The sequence below is a fragment of the Oryza glaberrima genome, chromosome 2 (assembly GCF_000147395.1).
Source record: "Oryza glaberrima chromosome 2, OglaRS2, whole genome shotgun sequence".
In the NCBI taxonomy this organism is placed as follows: Eukaryota; Viridiplantae; Streptophyta; class Magnoliopsida; order Poales; family Poaceae; genus Oryza; species Oryza glaberrima.
This window is the reverse complement of record NC_068327.1, coordinates 23507634-23515240: the sequence shown is the minus strand read 5'-3', so window position 1 is coordinate 23515240 and position 7607 is coordinate 23507634.

Sequence of the window (7607 nt, the reverse complement as noted above, 5' to 3'; positions counted from 1 at the left end):
TCATGCTTACTCTAGTTAAAGTGATGATATAGCCAATTTTTGTTCAACCAAGTTTGGATATATAGTTTATGACTAGCGCTAGCTAGTTCGTAGTACGTTCATTCAAAAGTTGCGTACACATTTTTCTGCTCGAGTTCCCTCACACTGATATGTCTGCCGCTATATGCATGTTTGAACCAATTGTTGTACTATGGTTTCTCACTTTCTTGTATATATGCTATACCATCTATAGGAAGGAATTCTCAATTAAAAAAATTACTTCTATGGTTCCTCGCTTCAATCGTATTTTTCTTGCAAGAAAGTAGATGATTTTTTGGTATATGATTTTGTATGTTCATCATTCTTTTTGTCCCCTCTTGGAGAAAACTTGTTGTTTATCAGAAAATAAAACAATTTTATGCAAATATGAAACAAAATATGATTCTCCAAAAAATGTATACATATGCTGCTATAGAACAAAAAAAAAAAAGAAATATGGAGTACCTTACATGCATACTGATTCGATATTGTATAACATTTGTTATATTTGGATCACTAGCTAACAAAACATAACCTATAAAATTGGAGATGTGTAAATATAACTAATTTTGCAACCACTATATAATAGTATATCAGTCTCAGTATGTACTGAAATAAAAAAAAGGACGTGTCTACAACGAGATCGCTCTCCGTATGGTCATAACTAGCTACCTCAATCTCATATCTAGTTGCTACTAGTATACTCAAAAGTGCATGTATTTTTTTTCTTATGGAATTTTCTCTTAGATTACTCATCCGATTTACGATCCGATTACACCATTGTGTTCATAACAATTAAATCTTTATAACAAGATCTCACATTACTATATTTTTATGAAAAAATACGAATTAATTTTATAATATATCTAAATTACTTTTAGATTTCATTAAATTACTTCTTAGTCATAAAAGTAATTTAGTAAAGCCTGAAAGTAATTTAGATATATTATAGAAGTAACTTAAAACAAAAGTAAAGTAACTTGTTACGACATTAAAAGAAATCTATACATTCATAATATTGTGAGTTGTTTATTTTATAATCATTTCTAGTCAGTGACGTAATTTGTGTTGATTAAATTTAATTTCTATATAGACTCATGTTTTTACCTCTATAATGGATTTACTTTTGATGTCGTAATAAAGTTACTTTCTTTTTTTTAAGTTACTTTACTAATTTATGTAAATTACTTTTAGACTTTACTAAATTTACTTTTATATGTCTAAGAAGTAATTTAGTGAAATCTAAAAGTAATTTAGATATATTATAAAAGTAATTTATAATTTTTCATTAAAATATAATCATGTGAGATCTTGTTATAAAGATTTAATTGTTACGAACACAACGGCGTAATCGGATCATAAATCGGATAAGTAGTTTAAGAGAAAATTTAGTTTTAAGTATAGGTGGTTTCTATTTGCTTGAAACATAGGGATAAACTACTCTCTCTCTCTCTCTCTAGCGTAACAGAGTGCGTCACGTGGCTTCCGATTCGGTCTGTTCTGGCCTTCTCGGTAATATCGGCATGTGGAACAGACGACAACACCAACGTGTGGGATCGGACGGCCCTAGATACGTCGCGCAATAAGACCAGATCGAGAGGCCTCTCGAGATAGATTTTACGATAAAAATATATTCAAAGTTTACTTGATTAAGACAGCATGTGTTCAAATTATGAATTTTACTGGAGTATTCCAATCTATACCTTTTATATAGTTGATACCCATTAGCAATTATTACAAGCCAAAACTCAACATACAAATATAAGCATGTAAGTATTATGATAGAGTAAGACCCATCATCTAGAATGTTATATCGATCATAGAGTTCAATTACATACAAGTATATGATCTTCCTAGCATCATTATTATATATTTTAATATTTATTGTTCCTATAATATTTAACGTATAGTCAGCCATAAATATCTCGTCACAAAACACTGGGTATCACCAAGTTGATATTAAAGTTATGTTCAAATGGCACATGCCTACGGTTTTTCGCTTTGCTGTTAATTACACGATAATGTGAACGTCGTAATCTTGATTTTTTACATAACACTGCAAATATTTGGATCCACTTCATTATGCAACAAAAGGAAATTTCTGTATGATTTCTTATTCTATAATGACCTTTCAGTATACACTGTTCGATAGAAGCGTATGCATCTAAAAAAGAAAAGGGTTAATAGTAAGTAATCAAGGCGAATATTACAATTGTGTATCTAGTTTGATGATATATATATTGGTCCTATATATATCCATATCGTCACCTACTTGTTCTCCTATTCAGATCATCATGAATTTGTTATACTATTCAGATCATCACCTACTTGTTCTTATCTCTTTGCAGATTAATGAATATGGATCAGATCATATCAGATTAATGTGGCATATTTATTCTTTGTTGGTCTTGAAGTGCATCATTAAATTATAAATATAAATATACACAGTATGTTCATTAGCTTAGTTTGCTTTAAGGTTCTCCCAATACCCGTTTGCTTTGAGATTCATAAAGCAAGAAACTAGAAGAAAATGGACGATGGAACATTTTATTTTATTTCACCGACTTTGTATACCACACTAAAATCATTTTTTTATTAATAATATGAAGTTCGATTAGGGGTGAAAAAACGAAGCTCGTGACTCGGATTGACTCAAACTCGTAGTATTAACGAGTCGAGCCAAACTGATGAGCAACTAGAGATAAAAATGGAGCCTCTGAGTTGCCATGGGTTTGGATGGACTTGGTTTCATCAGTTGTTAAGTGTGCGCGCCACACGAAATCGGTGGATTTCTCGGACAGTAGATATGTGATGACCGACTATCGTCATATTTGAAAACGAAAGTAGTAATCGGCCCTTGCTTCTGTGCATTTATATAAATACAAATATATATTTTTTTATGCATAGCAAATATAGTTATCAAAGTGGTATTATAATCTGACTAACATGATTAAATAGTTCAAATCTCTTTTTTCTTCTTTAATTAACGTGTTAATTTCATTCTCTACCTTATGAGAGTGGTATTACGTTCCTCTTCTACGTCTCCTAAACCTTGCAGGCTTGCAGCCTGATCATTTCTAGCTCAAGTAATAAGTGATGGATATCAAATTAATGTGACATTTTCGTGAGTTGGTTTGAATGGCAAATACTCCGTCAGAAAATAAGCCCAACCTGGCTGACAACTCTATCGGCACATCACGGCGATACAACGATCGAATTTGACTACAGCTTTGGGATAAAAAGGTCCTGATGGGCTGGCTGCTTGTGGATGAAGAGATGATTCTAGATGGGCCGAATGGTGGAGAAGTCATCGTACGCCGGCCCAGCACGACCATAAAACCTGCTATCCTCTGCTGCTGCCTGCAACACAAAGACCGAACACACGTTTCTTGCTGAATTCGATGGTGGTTAATTAGGTTGCTGAATGCTGATTAGTCTCATACAATCATCAGCGTTTTGTTTCTCAAATACTGTCCGTCATAAAAAAGATAAACTTCTGGTTATCAATTTAAACAGATCTACATAGTTAGAAGTTGATTTTTTTTTCTAAGGAGGAAGAGAGTGTAACATTATAAGATGAACCCGGATTCATTTAGTGCAGAAAGCACTTTAACACAACAGATCGATTTTCTGTACTTGTGCAGCATATACTCCCTCAGTCCCAAAAAAAATCAATCTAGGATTAGAGGGGATATAACCTGTACTCTTAATTCTAGATTGATTTTTTGTGAGATAAAAGGGAGTAGATTGCTATCCTTCTGGACCTCTTTCGGATGATAATGAGATATGTGCGAATATGTGCTTGAAATTGCAAAAACCCAATCCTAATGTCTTGGTTTTTTCTCGAGAGATTGTCCATCATACGGGCCTGGTCATGATCGACAATGGATGTTGGGCCACACCTGGGCTAGACAGGTCAATAGCTGACGGACGGGTACAACAACGAGCAATTTTTTTTTTCGAGAAATAGGGAATATATTATTTCCTCCGTTTTATATTATAAGACTTATAGCATTGCACATATTCATATATATGTTAATGAATCTAGACATATGTGTGTGTCTAGATTTATTAATTATAACCTGAAACGAAGTAGTACTCAAGAGAAGCTTCCTCACAAACCATACGTGAGATAAAGTTATAAGTATTATCTGGCCAGAGCTCAAACACATATTCGCATCGAGCCTTATTCGCTAAAATATGGCTAATACAGTTTTAGCTCCTCTGGCCCTAGATGAATTTAGGGCCTCTTTACATTGATGCCATTTTCAACCTTACCAAATTTTGGTAAAGTTACTAAAAAAGTGGTTACATTTAGTTTGCTGCTAAATTTTGGTAACTATATAAGAAATTATGCCAAAATTTTGGCAAGTTATTAAAATTTTGGCATTTGGCAATGCCAAAATTTAGTAAGGTTTTTTTGGCAGCAAAGTGAACATACCCTTAATCTCCCTATTTCCTAATAGCAGGTCCTTGACCTTCACGGATCAGAAAGGCTACGTCCGAATATATCCTCTCCTCATACTGAATCATATTGATTGCAGCCAGACAGTCCGACTCAATGATGATCGGCACCAGGGTCCACTGCAAGGCCGAGCAATTCCTTCTTTACAGGCGAGCGGCTCTGCCTCCAGTGCACTATATGGCAATGAGCAAGGTGATCATAAGATGCAAACATAATCTTCCCAGCACTATCTCTTAAGTCTTAGCACAGCACCTATGCCCCCCTTAAGCTTAAGGGGAGTGACGTACGGAAATTTCTGTGAAAACATTACATATATTTTTAACATATATATCATTTTAAGTATGTTAGATTAGATTAAATAGATGTATATAAAGATATATGCATGTACCAATACATATATTTGTACGTATTCTGTACGAGTACATATGCGCAGGCATGATTCATGATGTAATGTGATTCACTACTAGAAAAATCATTATTTTATGCGGCCAAAAGTAGTTTTTTTAGGCGGGGGAAGGACCGCCTGTAGACCAACGACTGCGAAAATCGATGGCCCGCCTACGAAAATCCTCTAGACGAAAAAAAATATCGCGACCAACCGGCCCCGCGCCTCGCCGCCCTCCCCCGGCCTCCCTCTGGCCGGATCTGGGAGGGGAGCCGCGCCGGAGCCGCCGCCCCCGCCCCGCGCGTTGTCGTCGCCGCCCCGCGCCGTGGCCGGCCCCGCGCCTCGCCTCACCACCGCCGCCCTCCCCTGGCCTCCCTCCAGCCGGATCTAGGAGGGGAGCCGCACCGCCGTAGTCGCTGTCCGCGCCGCCGCCGTCGCTCCCCCTCCGGCGGGGAGGGAGGGGAGGGGGACGGGCCCGGTGGGGAGAGGAGAAGAAGTGTTGAGGGAGAGAGAGAGTTGAGAGGGAAATGAGTGGTAGGGAGGGGGTGGGAGGAGAAGATAAGGAGTTAAGATTTTTTTTTTGTGGTAGGTACGATTTTTGCAGGTGGAGCACATAAGGTTCGCCTGCAGGCACCGCTTAAGTGGTCCGCAGGCGAACAGCGAACTTCACCCCGATTTATATTTTTTAGGCGGTCATTTGGCTCCAAGGGTTATGTCAGCCTGCGAAAAAAGACCCCAACGTCGGGAAAAATGCTTTTTCTAGTTGTGATTAATAATCCTTTTAACTAGATGATGTCCGACGCTTTGCTGCGGGATATGTGTTAAACAATGTAGAAATGATAAAATAATTTGGATTGAAATATTATGAAAATAATTTGAGAATGATGATTTAGCATGTGTATGTTTAGTTTTTAAATGAAATAAATTGTAGATATAATTATTATATGTTTGTATGTTGAGCTTTTTGTGTTTAATGGGTTGATGTGGCATGCTTGCATGTAGCTTTTAGGAGTGCTAATAAATATTATGCTTGCATGTTAGTTTCAGGTGTATAATGCACATTAACTTTATTAACTTTATAGAAAGAAGGGATTCCTGCATGAGACCATCGAGTTGCGGAAGTAAAGGAAGCAATGGGTCGTATCCGTATGCGAGCCTGTTTGGTAGAGCTCCAACTCCTAAATTTAGCTCCAGGAGTTGAGTCTGGAGTGGAGCTGTGGAGCTGTCTAAAACCAGCTCCACCTCTCTAGTTCATTTTGTGAGAGCGCTCCACCCAGCTTTGCGTGGAGCTAAAACTGTTTGGCTGGGCTCCAACTCCATGAGAGGTGGAGCTAGAGCTAGAGCTGTGCCAAACAGACCCACACGTTTGCTCATGGGCTGACTGCTTCTATGTCTGTTTGTGAGCTGAAGGAATGTTGAATGGACAAAACTGATCGGACAGTTCTATATGAGATTTAATCTCCGTTGTTATAATTTAAAGAGTAAAATACGCCGATGGTATCACAACTTGCGAGGTGGGTGTAATTTAGTCACTCATCTTGTAAATTGCTCAAACAAGTCACTCATCTTGCTTCGATGATGCAAATGTTATCAAATACATTTTCACATGGATTGTCTGTTTTCAAATTGGAGTCCATATTGACCTAGCATCATGCATTTTTTACCAATGTAGACAGGATAAGCATTAAAATTACAAATTAACACTTATATTTTTATGTATATACTACTACCCCTACTTTCAATGAACACGGTCATATTGTGCTTGGCAATCAATAACAAAATTCATCATTAATTGGATTTTACTACCGGTAGTATTGCACGTTGGATTATTTATGAATCGTGTGACCATGTTTGCAAAACAAATTAATATAGCATATAACTTCATTGCGAACACTCCATACGACACATGTTTTATATGATTTACACCCCCAAAACAAGATGAGTGACTTGTTTGAGCATTTTACAAGATGGGTGACTAAATTGCACCCACCTTGCAAGTTATGGTACTAACGGCGCATTTCACTCTAATTTAAACCTACCGCGACCTGGCGGTATAGTTATTTATTTTTTTTCTCTTCAATTAACGTGTATGGTGATTTCGTTTTAGCTATATTTAGATAGATTATTTTTTCCAAAAAGCATAACCCATGTTGTGACAATGGCCATATCATGTACGTTGCTTTCTTATGGTCTGGCAAAAATTCTGAAGCAATTAGGAGTCAGATTCTCGTCTCGAGTTAGCATGCATAAAAACGGTGGTTGAATTTCAAAACCAAAATTCAGTTTGGTTTTGAAGTTTCTTATTGCCTAAGAGCAAGTTCAATAGTATAGTCTACTGCTAGCTCCAATTTATTTATAGCCGATCTAATAGCCAATTCATATAATAGTTGCGTACTATACTATTAACATATGGTCCTACCTGTCATACACACATTTCGTCTTGGAGTCCGTACTGCAGCTGGTTACAGATCTGTAGCTCGTTGCTCTTCTCTCTCATCTTTTATCTCATTAAAATATGTTTATAGCTGGCTAATAGCCCGCTATTGTACATGCTCTAAAGACTCCTTTAAAACACATAAATTGAAAAAACACACGACTTAGTAACAAGGATTGTTAATTCTTATAGAAAGACAAAAGGAAATTTTAAAATAGGTGCTGTTGTATCGCAAGAAAAATTGTAAGAAAAAAAATTGAAAACATGAGCTATGACAATTCGTTATTTTCATATAAAATCACTTT